Source organism: Lonchura striata, chromosome 36 (assembly GCF_050655825.1).
Source record: "Lonchura striata isolate lonStrDom1 chromosome 36, ASM5065582v1, whole genome shotgun sequence".
NCBI classification, from domain to species: domain Eukaryota; kingdom Metazoa; phylum Chordata; class Aves; order Passeriformes; family Estrildidae; genus Lonchura; species Lonchura striata.
The window spans coordinates 7,581,036-7,594,195 of NC_140738.1; the positions used below are offsets into that span (position 1 = coordinate 7,581,036).

Sequence of the window (13,160 nt, forward strand, 5' to 3'; positions counted from 1 at the left end):
TGCCGAGTCCTCACCTCTGCCACTCTCTGGTTCTCATCGTGGCAGTGGAAGAAGAGTGGCACCAGGCTCTGGCGCACATGTGCCTTGAGGACCTTTTTTTCCTCTTCTGGAAAAACATCCAGCGTCTCCTTGAAGATAAACATGGAGCACAACTGAACCTCGCTGTCCTCCTGTAGGAAAGGAAGGAAGAAAGGCCTCAGCGTCAGCTGCTTCAGGCCCACCTGGGCACAGCCTGTGAGTGCACAGGGCACAAAGTGTGCGGGCAGCACCCGCTGGCCGTGGCTGGAGGCTCAGAGCCTTACGTTGTCAAAGAGTGGCAGGAGCGCCTCAGCCAGCTGCAGGGCGAGGGTGCTGGTTACTGGGGCACCATTGCACAGGAACAAACCCCTGAGGAGAACCGTGGTCATCCTGAGCATGACGCTGTCATCCTCCTTCAGGAGCTCCACGAGCCTTTCATGCAGGCTCCACATCCTTATGGCCATCTACTTGTGGAACACAAGTGTGTGAAACACCATCCTGCTGGCACAGGGCCCAGGGGCCTAAGGCCTGTGCCAAAGCCCTGGGGCAGCTGCAGCAGGAGGCAGGAGAGCTGGCAGCAGCTGCCCCAGTGCCCCAAGGCCAGCCAAGCCCCAGGGACTGCCTTCCCCAGCCCCACGCTGGCAGCACGGCTTCAGCCCCTGCGCTCTTCTCACCGAGACACTGGTGGTGCCGAGCGCCACGAGGCCTCGGAGTGCCAAGCGACGCCTCCCCCTGCACTCGCCCTGCAGGTGCTTGGACAGGAACTGCAGGACGCTGTCCCGGCACTCACTCAAGTTCAGGTGCTCCAGGATCTGAAAGGCACAGGCCGGTGACGGGGGAGCGGCCGGCGGGAGCCCAGAACCGCCCAGGGCCGGGCCCAGGCAGCAGCACAGGGCGCGGGCTCCGTCCCAGGCACTGCGGCCAAGAGAGGGCAGAGAGCCGGGAGGCAGCTCAGCGAGGCAGCGCCAGCCTTCAGGCTCACCTCCACAAGGAACGCCAGGGCGGCCAAATCCCGGCACGGCGTGTCCTTGCTGAGCAGCTGGAGCAGGTGGAACGCAATCCTGGAACACGCGGCTTCGGATGCGCGGTGCATTTCTCTGACAGGAGGAAACACGAGTCAAAGCCCTCAGCCAGCGGGGGCAAACCTCTCCCAGGACTGCCTCACAGAGGTCTGGCCTTTCTCCACCACCCTGCAAGGGGCAGCTGAGCCCTCTGGGAGGTTGCTGCTCTTGGGCACGCTCCTCTCCCAGCCTTTTGCAGCCTCCTTGGCCGTCCCTTGGTGACAAGGCCTTCTGGCCCACGGCCACGGGGACTGTGTGGGGCACCTCGGGCACAGGGCACACATGCCGGGGACAGCTGGGGAGCAGGGGGTCTCACCTGGCCAGCACGCCCACAGCACAGTGGTGGGTGTCAGCACAGAGCAGTGTGTCCCAGCCACACTTGTCTTCCATGGCCACCACCACATCCTCATAGTGAAGTTGGCAGAGCAGGGCCTTGAGGGTCTGCTCTGCAAAGCTGTGCACAGAGCAAAGCTGAGGTTACACTGGGAGCACTGGCCCCTGCCCTGGGCACATGGCAGGGACAGGAGGACTGGCATGGAGCACCTGCTGGGGCTGGTGGCAAGACCGTGTTGCTGCTGGCATCCCTTCCAGAAGGTATTGACCTCCTCTGGCACATCCAGAGTGCTGAAGAGCACTTGGAAGAGCAGATGCACAAAGAGGCCGGGGAAATGCACGGTGACTACATGTGGCACACAGGGCAGCTGGAGGATCTTCCACATCACCACGGTTGCCTGCAAAGGACAGAGCAGCCTGAGACAGCGCTCAGTGCCGAGGTGTCCGTGTGGCAGGGCCCGAGCACAGGAGGGAGATGCCCGGAGAGACACAGGGGGAGCACCGGGCCTGGTGGCCCTGGAGCTGCCCCGAGGCCAGGTTTCAGCCCAGCGCCTGAGGCAGGGAGACGCCGTGGGGGAGGGAGGATGGAGAGCTGCTGGAGAGGTGGCCTTGGGGCCAGCAAAGGCAGAAACTCACAGCCAGGGCAAGGACAGCCGCGTGGTCCCCATCGGAGGTGCACGTGCTGTGCTCTGGCCAGCTCCCCAGCACATCGAGGAGCACGAGCATGGCCGGCTCTGCAGTCCTCAGCGAGCACATGATGTTCTTCCACATGGCCAGAGCAGCTCTGTGGGGTCAGAGCTCTGTCTCAGAGGAGTCTGGGACACAGCAGCGTGGCCTGGGCGGCAGCGGGGAGCTGAGCTGCTCTGCCAGCCCTGCCTCTGCCCACTGCCCCTCACTGGCAGCACGCAGGCAGCCCAGCCCTGTGGGCACTGGCCCCTGAGGGGCAGGGGGAAAGCATGGCAGCACGCTGGGGGGCTGGCAGGGGCCAGGGCTAGCAAAGGGAGCAGCCAGAGGGCCCTGGAATTCTCTGTGTCAGACACCTGGGACAGGCTGCACAGGGGGAAGGGCTGCTGAGCCCTGAGCCCTCTGGGCAGGTGGGCCCCGTACCTGTCACACAATGGGGCCACACGCAGGAGAGCCATCACCACGTCAGAGGGCTGTGCCTCTGTCAGATCCAGAAGGGGCCTGTACAGATTGTACTCAGGAAACTCATTGGCCACGAGCCACTGGTGGATGAACCTCACCATGGCGGGCACCTGGAGAAGGCAGGGGAGACTTGGAAAGCTGCCGGAGGAAGGAATGTGCCCAGCTGCCCCAGAGAAGTGCTTCCCTTGCCACCACACTGCCATGGCCTCAAAGGCTCCCAGGGAGCAGCAGGTGTGGCTTGGGAGGCCAAGCAATTGCTGGGAGAAGAATAGCCAGGCCACAGGCTGCTTACTTGCTTTGGGCTGGAAGGACCCTCCTCCACAAGCATATCCAGCAGGGCAGCGCTGGTCTTGGTTTTGAAGATGGGAGAGTACGCTCTGAGCACGGTGCCCATGGCGCTGCTCTCTTCCTCCCGAATCCTCTTCATGAATTTGCAAACCATCTGCAGCAGAAGGGCAAGAAGCCCGGGATGCTGCATGGAGTGCTCCGAGCACAGTGCTGGGCTGAGCAGTGCCAGCAGGCCCAGCCCAGGTGGGGATGGCTGCAGGTACCTGCGCTGTTCTGCGGAAGCGGCCACGGCTGCGTTCCTGCTCTCGTGTGCGCTGCACGGCTGCACCTGGCAAAGAGCGAGCGCAGCCCGAGCTGAGGGGCTGCGGGAGAGGCCGGAGAACACAGCCCAGCCCTGCGCTGCCCAGGCAGGGACAGCCCCGCGACGGCCCAGGGCACGGAGCACGGCTGTGGGGTGTCTGCCCGGCCCCTATTCCATCCTTTCCATGGGCATGGCCCCTGGGGATGGGATGGCATGGCATGGCATGGCATGGCATGGCATGGCATGGCATGGCATGGCATGGCATGGCATGGGGCCAAGCTGGCTGCAGGCACCAGCCCTGTGGCCCAGCTCTGCCACTCACCCTTCTGCCGTGGCTGGAACTGCTCCAGCTCTTCAGGCTGCTGTGCTGGGGCAGCTCCAGGGCCTTCTTTCTCCTCCTTCCCCCAGGCCAGCTTGGGCACGCTCGCAGGTCTGTGCTCTACGACACTGCCTGGATTCATGGCTGCTTGCAGAAGGTGAAAAGGAAAAGGTCTGAGTCAGCAAGTGCTGCAGTCGTGCCTTGAGGGCACCTGCAAGAGTGAAGTCTTGGCAAGGCTACAGGACAGCAAGTCCTGCACTCTGGTCCTGGGGGCTCCAGCCACAAGGACAGGAGACTCCTGTCAAGGGCAGTGAAAAGCAAATGCCACGGTCTGCCCTCGAGGGCAGCTGCAGAAGAGATGCCTCGGGAAGGCCAGGGGTCACCAAGTGCTCTGGTCTGGCCACGAGCTCACCTGCAGGAATAATACCTTGGGAAAGCTCTGGGTCAGCAAGGAACGAGTGGCTGTGCGAGGGCTCCTCACAGCACCGCTCTCTCACGTCCTCTCTCGTCGTGTGCACCGAGCACTGTGGAGTGTAACTGTAACTTGTAACTGCCAACACCTCTGCCAGAGCGTGTCACCAAGGGCCCTTGGAATCCCTGCCCCGTTCCATTCCACGGTGACCATGCTGCACCGTGTCACCAAGGGCCCTTGGATCCCCTGTCCCGTTCCATTCCACGGTGACCATGCTGCACCGTGTCACCAAGGGCCCTTGCACTCACTGCCACCTGCCCTGGGGCCACCCCCAGCCCCCCAGAGTGGCCCAGGGTGGAAGGAATGCCTTGCCCCAGGTGTGTCAGACAGCCCAACAGGATCTTTAGGAAGGGCTCAGCCCATCAGCAAACGCTGCCCTGCTCTGCGGGCTCAGAGCAGCAGGAGCCCCCGCAGCTGCCGACGCAGCCGCGGCGGGAAGGGCACGGGGCCTCCACAGAAGCTGGCACGGCCTCCTCGGGACACGTCCCACATGGTGGCCATCCTAAGCACGGCTGTGGGACACAGACCAGGAACGTGTGGGCCAGGGCAGGAATGCTGCTCTGAGCCCTGGGGCCCGGGCAGCGCTGACAGCAGCAGGTGAGGCACAGTCCCTGCCCAAGCAGAGTTCCCCCGAGCCCTGGCAGCACCGGTGCCCATCTCCTGCCCAGAAACCTGTGCCCCAAAAGGGCTTCTCTGCCAGAGGGCAGCCAAAGCTGGTGTGTACTGGGGGCTGTGCTCCGTCCTACAGGGGCTGTTGGGAGCAGCACCTGGAGCAACTGGTGGCAACACTTGGTGAGTGTCAGATGTTGTTGCTCCTTCCTGGGATGATTTTTTCATGGAAGGGATTAGCAGCAGCACAGAAACACCAACAGCTACTGAACTTCACAGGACAAAGAGACTCCACCAAAACACTGTCATGTTTCCTTGTGCTTTTGTGTCTTTCTTGCACTCTGAAAGAAGAAGAATTGGCCCAAGCCCTGCTATTCAAATCTCCAGCTGCTGTGTGTCTTCCTGTGGCAGCTCCCTGCAAACACAACTGGCTGCCTGCTCAGCTGGGCAATGGACAGCCACAAACAGGGAGGGCCCTGGTGAACATCTCTTTGGTCTCGTGGGGCAGCGAGGGCACAGGAGACAAAGACTGCTCCTCCCGAGTTCATGGGGCAACAGAGAGATTTTATTTCCCAAGCCCCCCCTTACACAGGGCATTTGAAAGACCAGGCCTGGAAGCTCTCATTGGTTTGAGCTCCACGCCCCTTCAGGTTCTGGCCCGTGAGGTGCCTGCAGTTTTGGGAGATATTTGATTGGTCAAGACCCCTGTCAATCATGGTAACACCTCACCCTTCTTTTCTTTATAAAATTCTGTGTATTGTTCTCTGTCACCCATCTGCAAGGGCCCTTTGCCAACATGGTGACAGAGGACAGCGTGCATCTAATTTGCACTGGAGCTGCAGCATTCCCCTCCAGGAACTGTTAGGGGAGAACTCAGGCCACAGGCATAATGCTTCTTGGTTACAAATTGAACTTATCTCTAAAAGCAGAAAGCTATTTAACCCTGAGCCCATTTAACCCTTAGAGAAAAACCCAATTTTAAAAAACAACCTTTAAGCACTTGATCCCTTGGGGAAAAACTGAACTCCCAGAAAACAATCTGTAAACAGAAAAACTGTTTGTAAACATGAGAAATAATTTGTAAATAAATCAAGTCCTTATATGAACTGTCCATGAGGCAGGTGATCATTTGTAATGCTGTCTGTGGTTTCCAGTGTCCATATTTTAGGCAGCTGCATTGTACTGTTGTAGGATTTATTGTAAAACATGAGAACAGACTCAGAGGGGAGGAGGGTGTACCCTCAATCCAACCCCTTTCCCCTTTTTTCATTGTCTAAGAAATAATAATAGGATTAGAACATGGATTTTGAATACTATTAACTTATGCAAAATTTCATCCACGTTTACTGATAATATTTTTCTTTACCAGCCAGGTTCAGGGTGAAGAACTTGATTGGGAGATGTTTTGATCAGGGCAAGGAACTTGGTTAGGAGACATTTTCTGTATTTCTATTTTTTCTAGTGCAAACCATATACTTTTTTCCCTTTGTTCAAAGTTAGAAATTTTGTTGTTGACTTTAATAGCTGACTTTTAAAATGATGACAAGTGGCAGAATTTCATTGAAAAAACTTTTCAACTGCAATTTGCTTATGATAAATCGATGTTCTATGTGTACCTCAGTGGATATTCTTTGAATCATACCAGTTTATCTTGAAACAATGCAAGAATAATTACTAGAATATTAAGAAAAGACATGTTAATACACATACTAGGGCATCTTTAAGACAATGATTTACTGAAATATGAGTATCAATTTAATATCGATATCCAACTGAGATGGACAAAAACTCTCTAAGGGTTTAAAGTTAGAAAGTGTATGTTTATTGAGACAGCCGGGCAGTACATGGGATAATTCCCTAATGCACACTGCAAAAATCACAGGTATTACAAAACTTTTTTATTTGCAGAAGTCTTGAATACACAAATATGAATGCATATTCATATCCCTGTCACTTCCTCTGCTCCGCTTCATGTGCTAATTGGCAAAAAGGCAATTAAGCATGTGTAGTTCTGTTCCCTGAAATGAGTTGGGGGTCCATTTTGGGGAGGGGTCTCCAAAATGAAGAAGCAAAATAAGTCTTCCTCGTTCTGACCTTTCTGCCTTTCCCATGCATACATGACAAATGAATCTTTGCCGTTTTCCTGTGCTTAATGGATCCCTAAAGTATGGGAAGTCTGCAACTGTTTTTGTGCCCCTGAAATCTATCACCAGGAACGGGGCTGGGATGTGCCCTGGTGCCTGGGACATCATCAGGAGCGGGGCTGGGATGTGCTCTGGTGCCTGGACATCACCAGGAGCAGGGCTGGGATGTGCTCTGGTGCCTGGGACATCACCAGGAGCGGGGCTGGGATGTGCTCTGGTGCCTGGGACATCACCAGGAGTGGGGCTGGGATGTGCCCTGGTGCCTGGGACATCACCAGGAGCGGGGCTGGCTCTCATGCTCTCCGGTGCCTGGGACATGACAAGGGGCGCTGCTGGCTGGGGTTTGTTTGGTGCCTGTGCAATCCCAAGGGCAGTGTCACCGCGGGGCAGCTCTCAGTGTCCCCAGCAGGTCACAGTGTCCAGGGCAGCCTGTGCCAGCGGTCACTGCGCACACGGGGCAGGCTGGGCTGGACAGGGGATGGGGCAGAAACGCTGCCCCGGGACTGGGGTCTCCCCCTGCCTCTGGGGCCCAGCCCCTGCTGGGAGCGCCTTGGGCAGGGCACGGGGCTGCTGCTGGGCCAGGGGGACAGGCCGTGCCCCCTGTCCCCTGCTGCTGGGCCAGGGAACAGGCCGTGCCCCCTGCCAGCTGCCCAGGCCCCTCTGATGCCTGTCCCTCGTCCCTGTGGCTTCTGTCCCCACCACTCCCCACCACCTTCACTCCCTCTGTCAAAGCCCCACTCAACCCCTTCACAGTGACCTCTGGAAAGAAAGAATGAATGAAGGAAAGGAAGTGTTGTCTGTTCACCCTGGCTGGATGTCAGGCACCCACCAAAGCTGCTCTCTCACTCCCCTCCAGAGATGGACAGGAGGGAGAAAACAGAATGAAGGCTTCATGGGTTGAGCTAAGGACTGCGACAGATCACTCAGCAAATGCCATCATGGGCAAACCATTTTCAAAATTGGAGATATTAATGGAATTTTTGCTATCTGGATCAGGGCAGGATAGTGAGAAGTAAAACAAAGCTTTAAAAACACCTTCTGCCCTTTCCTCCCTCCTTCCCATCTCTACCTCCCCCCGCAGTGGGTGCAGGGAGACAGGGAATGGGGGCTCTGGTCAGTTCATCCCCGGTTGTTTCTCCTGCTGCTTGGGGAGAGGAGTCATTCCCCTGCTGTGCCAGGGGTCCCTCCTGGAGACACTTCTCCATGAACTTCTCCACGGTGAGTTCATCCCACGGACAGCAGTTCTCCACAAGCTGCTGCAGCGTGGCTCGCTCCTCCATGGGCTCACAAGTCCTGGCAGGGCCCTGCTCCAGTGTGGGCTCCTCTCCAGGGGTTTGCAGGTCCCTGCCAGGTCCCTGCTCCAGCACAGGTTTCTCATGGGGTCGCAGCCTCCGCTCAGGCATCCCCCTGCTCCAGCACGGGCTCCTCCAGGTGCTGCAGGTGCATCTCTGCCCTCCGTGCCCTCCATGGGCTGCAGGGCCCAGCTGCCTCCCCAGGGACTGACCAGGGAATCTCAGGGCAATCAGCTCCAGCAGCTGGAGCAGCTCCTGCCCCTCCTGCCCTGCCCTGCCCTGGGGGTGTGCAGAGCTGTTCCCCTCACAGGTCCTCACCCTGTTCCTCCCTGCTCACAGCCACAATTCCAGGATCACCCATTTCCTTAAATCTCTTATTCCAAAGGTGTTACCACCATTTCTAACTGGGCCAGCCTTGTCCAGCAGCCAGTCTGTCCTGGAGCCAGCTGGAATTGACTCTGTGGGACATGGAGGAACAGCTGCTCTCACAGAAGCTGCTCCTAGATCCCCTGCCTTACCAAAACCTGGCCATGCAAACCTGGTATAAGTATGGTAGGGTTTTTATTACCACTATTAATTCTTATTATTTCTATTCTCTCAATTTTTTGCTATTAATGGTACAGTTGTTATTATTATTACTAGTATTTTTAGTCTTTTGGACTCTATATTAATAGTGGCTAGATTAGAACTGGAAACAAAGGTACTTCATTGCAAGTAGCGGTTAGAGTTTTGTCAGCCTCTTGCCCTGCCCTGTTCTCTGTCATTGCTGTGTGTGAAGCTGCTGCTGCCAGGCCTCCCTATTTCCCTGGTTTGAGAAGTTCCATGGCATTGCTCACATGTCAGAGGGGGCTTATTCCATTCAAACACATGCTCTTAGCTCTTCGAGTCCCATTGTTGGAAGCTTGTTTTCTAACATTGTTGACTTTCTCAGCTTCTGTTAATATCTGTGATTTTGTAACAAAATGTTCTTGGATGTGATTGTGCAAGATTCTCTAATCAGCTTCCAGTTTGCTCTTGGGTTTCTTACCGGTGTGTCCAAGCTGAAGGCAGCATTTTGGGTGGGAGGCTTCAGTGGGAGGTGGGATTGCCTCGGCAGCAGCTGGTTTTGCAATGTGAGCAGCGCTGACAGAGATTCCGTGCGCTGAATATTCCGCCTGGTTGGAGCCGCAGTGCCCGGCTGGAGGGAGCCGCGCCGGGCGCTGCGGGTTGTGCCGGGCCGGGCAGCGGCCGCAGCCCCGGCAGGGCCCGGCCGTGGACACGGAGCCTTTGCTGGGCAGGGCTCGGCCCTGCGGCGCCGGGCGGGCGGTGCCGCTCCCGCCGGGAGCCTGCGGGAGCCGGGACAGCGAGAGAGCCCGGGCCGAGCATCAGCCCCGGGGCACGGCCCGGGAGGGGGCACAGCCCGGGGGTCCCGCAGAGCCTCCCTGCTCCAGAGCCGCGCCTGCCGCAGCGGGGCAGCTGCGGCACCTGCGGGGCACGGAGGAGCCGCAGGCGGCGTTCCGAGCGCTCCTTCGGGGCAGGATTTTGTCCCGCTGCGGGGAATTCCCGCGGGCCGGGCGGGCCGGGGCCGCTGCCGAGCGCCGCCGCCTTTCCCGGGAGCCGCCGGGCAGAGCTCTCTGCTCGGGGCTGGGAAAAACACCTTCACTGCCCTGGGAACATTTAAAAAGTTTAATACAGGACAAGAGGAGACAAGGGCCATAGAGCAAAGGTTGTTAGGGCCGGGTGCATCTCGGCACTGAGCCAAGAGCACACGCTTATCTCCGGAGATACCCCTTGAATACCTTTTCCCTTACACCAGCCTGTTGCATATTCATAGTCCCTTATGCATAGTAAACTTTTTCCCAAGCTAGTTTACATATTCCAAGAACTGTTCAGCATGGCTCCTCCTCGGTTCCACCTTTTTAGGGCATGTGTATTCCTTGGTTGTGGTTTTGGTCCTTTTTTATCATCATCTTCAGTTTTGGCCCCGGCCCACACTGCCTTCAGACGGTGAGTGCTGATGGTTGGCAGATCTGTACAGGTGTCCTCATCCTGTGCTCACTGGATGTTATCCCATCCAAGCAGGCATTTTAACACAAGCATGCTTCTATCAGCTATGGCACTACTATGTCTGAGCGTAATCAATGAACAACAGAAATAAAAACTATATAACAAAGTTATTGTAACACCACACATATAAAATCCAATGGAATATTTGCAAAAAGCCAATATTATAATATGTATCTATGACAGGGCCAAGGGCCGGGTGCCCGCTCGGTGGCCCCGGGACAGCAGAATTTTGGGGTCCCGGTGCTGGCTGCCGGCAGAGCCCCGGCGCTGGGCCGGGGATGCGTGGGACCCTCCCGCGGTGGGGTTGGGCTGCCCGGGGCAGGCGCTGCATCGTCAGCCCGGAGCCACCGGGGATCGCCCGGTACCGGCGGGGCGGGGCTGGGGAGCGGAGAAGGGCGGCACCGGAGCTGGGGGATCCTCTGCAGCCTGCGGGGTCGGACAGACCGATAAGGGGGTTCCCGGGAGCCTGGAATGTTGTGAAAAACGCCAATCACTTGGTTTTTAAAAGTTTAAACGTTTAATAAAAATAAAATGGTTATAAAAATAGTAACACAATTAGAGTAATCAAATTTAGAGTTAGGACAATTACAAGACAATAAAAAGCAAAAAATTATAGACGTCCAGATGCTCTCGGACACTTAAGCCAGGACAAGCATGCCTTGTGAACAAAGGAATAACCTTAAAAGCAATAGCCTATTGCCTATTCATGTATCTCATACATGATGCATAAATTCCTTGCAAATTAGGAACTTTTCTGGATTTTGTCTTTCCCTTAATCCTGGTGCTTCCATAAAGATGGAGACAAGATGGAAGAATGTTTGTCTTTTCTGATAAGGAGGTTGTAACTCTTTATGTGCCCCAAGTCACCTCCATCCCTGTGTGAAGAGTTCATTGATTATCTCATCTCTTGCTTGAGCAAGTAAAAAAATCCTACATCGCAGAGTTTCTATTTTAATATTAGGTTGTTACCTAAAACTCTATTTAACACACTACTTAAGAGAATGAATACAGCATAACTTTCTAACATTACACATGTAATATCCATTGTAACATTTGTGAAAAGCCAATCATAAAATAAGCATTCTTCACAGAAAGTGTTGAAATGGTAAAACCAGTCAAAACCCCTTAGGAATTGGAAGGAAAACCAGAGGCAGTGGCAGCTAACACCTCTGAAACCCGTGGCTTTTGCTCCTCTCTTTGACCTGAGAGCTTCCTGGGCAGGGGCGACTCTTCCAATTGCACCAGCGTGGCCATGGCTGGGAAGGGCAGCGAGCAGATGGGTTGAGCTTCTCCTGCCAGCCCCTGAAGTGCCAGCTGTCATTTGTGTGCGCTGAGGATTCCGCTTCAGGCTCGGAGCTGGCGCAGCTGCTCCTGGGCGCTGCTCGCCCGCGGGCGCAGCGGTGCTGCAGCCGCTGTCCCGCACACAGGGAGGGCTCTGGAGCCTCCCAGGGCACCAAGGAGCGGAGCAGGGAACGTGCCGGGATCTGCTGCAGGACCGTGGGGCTGTGGGGGATCCTTCGGTCTCTTGGATGGGGCAGGGAGGGGGCAAATGGAATCAAGGTGAGACAGGGATCAGGCAGCCCCACGCCAGGCAGCGTTTTCTCCTCTGAGAGCTCCTCTGAGCTGAGCGAGCTGGTGAATCCTGCGGAGCAAATGAGACCCGGGAGCGAGGGAAGGGCTGGCTGGGAAGGAGTCAGATAAACCCAGTGGGTATTTCCCTTCCCAAGGGGCTCCTGGGGAGACAGAGGAGACAAGAAGGATTCCCCATCTCATGACATTCCCTTTTTTCCTTCAGTAGCCCTATTGCAGTCACTGCATACAAGAGTTTAGTTGATCCCTTTGATGCCAGGGAGCACCCAGAACTTGAACCTCGCTGGATCCAGCCCTGTCTGCCTATCACCGAGCAGAGGGAAAAGATAAAGAACCTGGGTGGGGGTTGAGCCAAAATGGCATTTTGCCACTTCTGATCTGCTCCCAGCTTTTGCAGCAGGGCAACAACCCCATCGCTGCAAACCACTCCCTTTTGCAAGGCACACGTGGACCTCGCTGGTAGCTCAGGGCTCCTGAAGGGGCTGCTGCAGTTGGCAACTGGAGCTGTTGTTGAACTTTTCACATTGCTTACCCCCCCATCCAAATGCCATCAGCTGTCTGAGGAAGGACACAAAAATATTACCCTGGAGGGGCCAAAAACTTGGAAAAGGATGAAAGAAATGTTCTGATGATGACAATGACAAAAAACCACAATTTATTTTTGACAGCAAATGAGTACCCACAGCCCTCCAGCCCTCCCAGACTGGCAGGCTGAGTGGGGCCGTTTCCATGGCATGAGGAGCTGGCAGCCTGCAGAGAGAAACCAGAGAGCCACGGTCAGTCACAGAAGGCTCCTGTGCCCCTGTCCCACCACGGCCTGTGCCTGGGCCAGGCTGCTGTGTGCTCAGAGCCCAAACCTCCTGACCCATTTTCCGTTTTTAGAGAAGGGCAGAGTGGTAAGCCACATTCCATCTCCTCTGCTGAAGCACAGCCCAGCAGCCTCCTCAGCAGCTGCCAGGGCGGGATGCCCGTGTGCCTGGTTTCCAGGCTCCCCGGCAGACCAGGGGTTATAGGTTGGGTGTCTCCTGGATTGTCCCCGGAAAGGGCCCATCTCTGCACAGAGGCATCTTTTTTCATTTGTAAATTAGGTCTTTCTTTCTCTGCCAACTGTGGTTTCTGCAGCCCTGGTCATTTAAAACTTTAAGAATCTTTTTGTACAGGCACAACTGACTTGATGTATATTTTACAAAATCACGAATAATGCCATAACATATATTACAATGGGGCTGCAGAGATCCGCCTGCAGGTCCATGGGGGTGCAGAGATCCCCTGCAGGTCCATGGGGCTGCAGAGATCCCCTGCAGGTCCATGGGGATGCAGAGATCCCCTGCAGGTCCATGGGGATGCAGAGATCCCCTGCAGGTCCATGGGGATGCAGAGATCCCCTGCAGCCCCTGGAGGAGCCGGGCTGGAGCTCGGCGATGCCTGAGAGGAGGCTGTGAGCCCGCGGGCAGAGGGGCCCCGCTGGAGCAGCCTGTCCTGGCAGGACTGAGCCCGTGGCACAGTGACCCACGCTGCAGCACTCGGAGGGGGCTGTGCCC

The 13,160-nt window shown here is 56.2% G+C and overlaps 1 protein-coding gene across 1 annotated transcript in view; it reads right to left on the reverse strand.

Annotated features, from left to right (window-relative positions):
- The window catches only part of LOC144248867 (uncharacterized), a 770,489-nt gene that overhangs the window by 636,228 nt on the left and 121,101 nt on the right, over window positions 1–13,160 (reverse strand). The gene's annotated exons all lie outside the window — the stretch shown is intronic.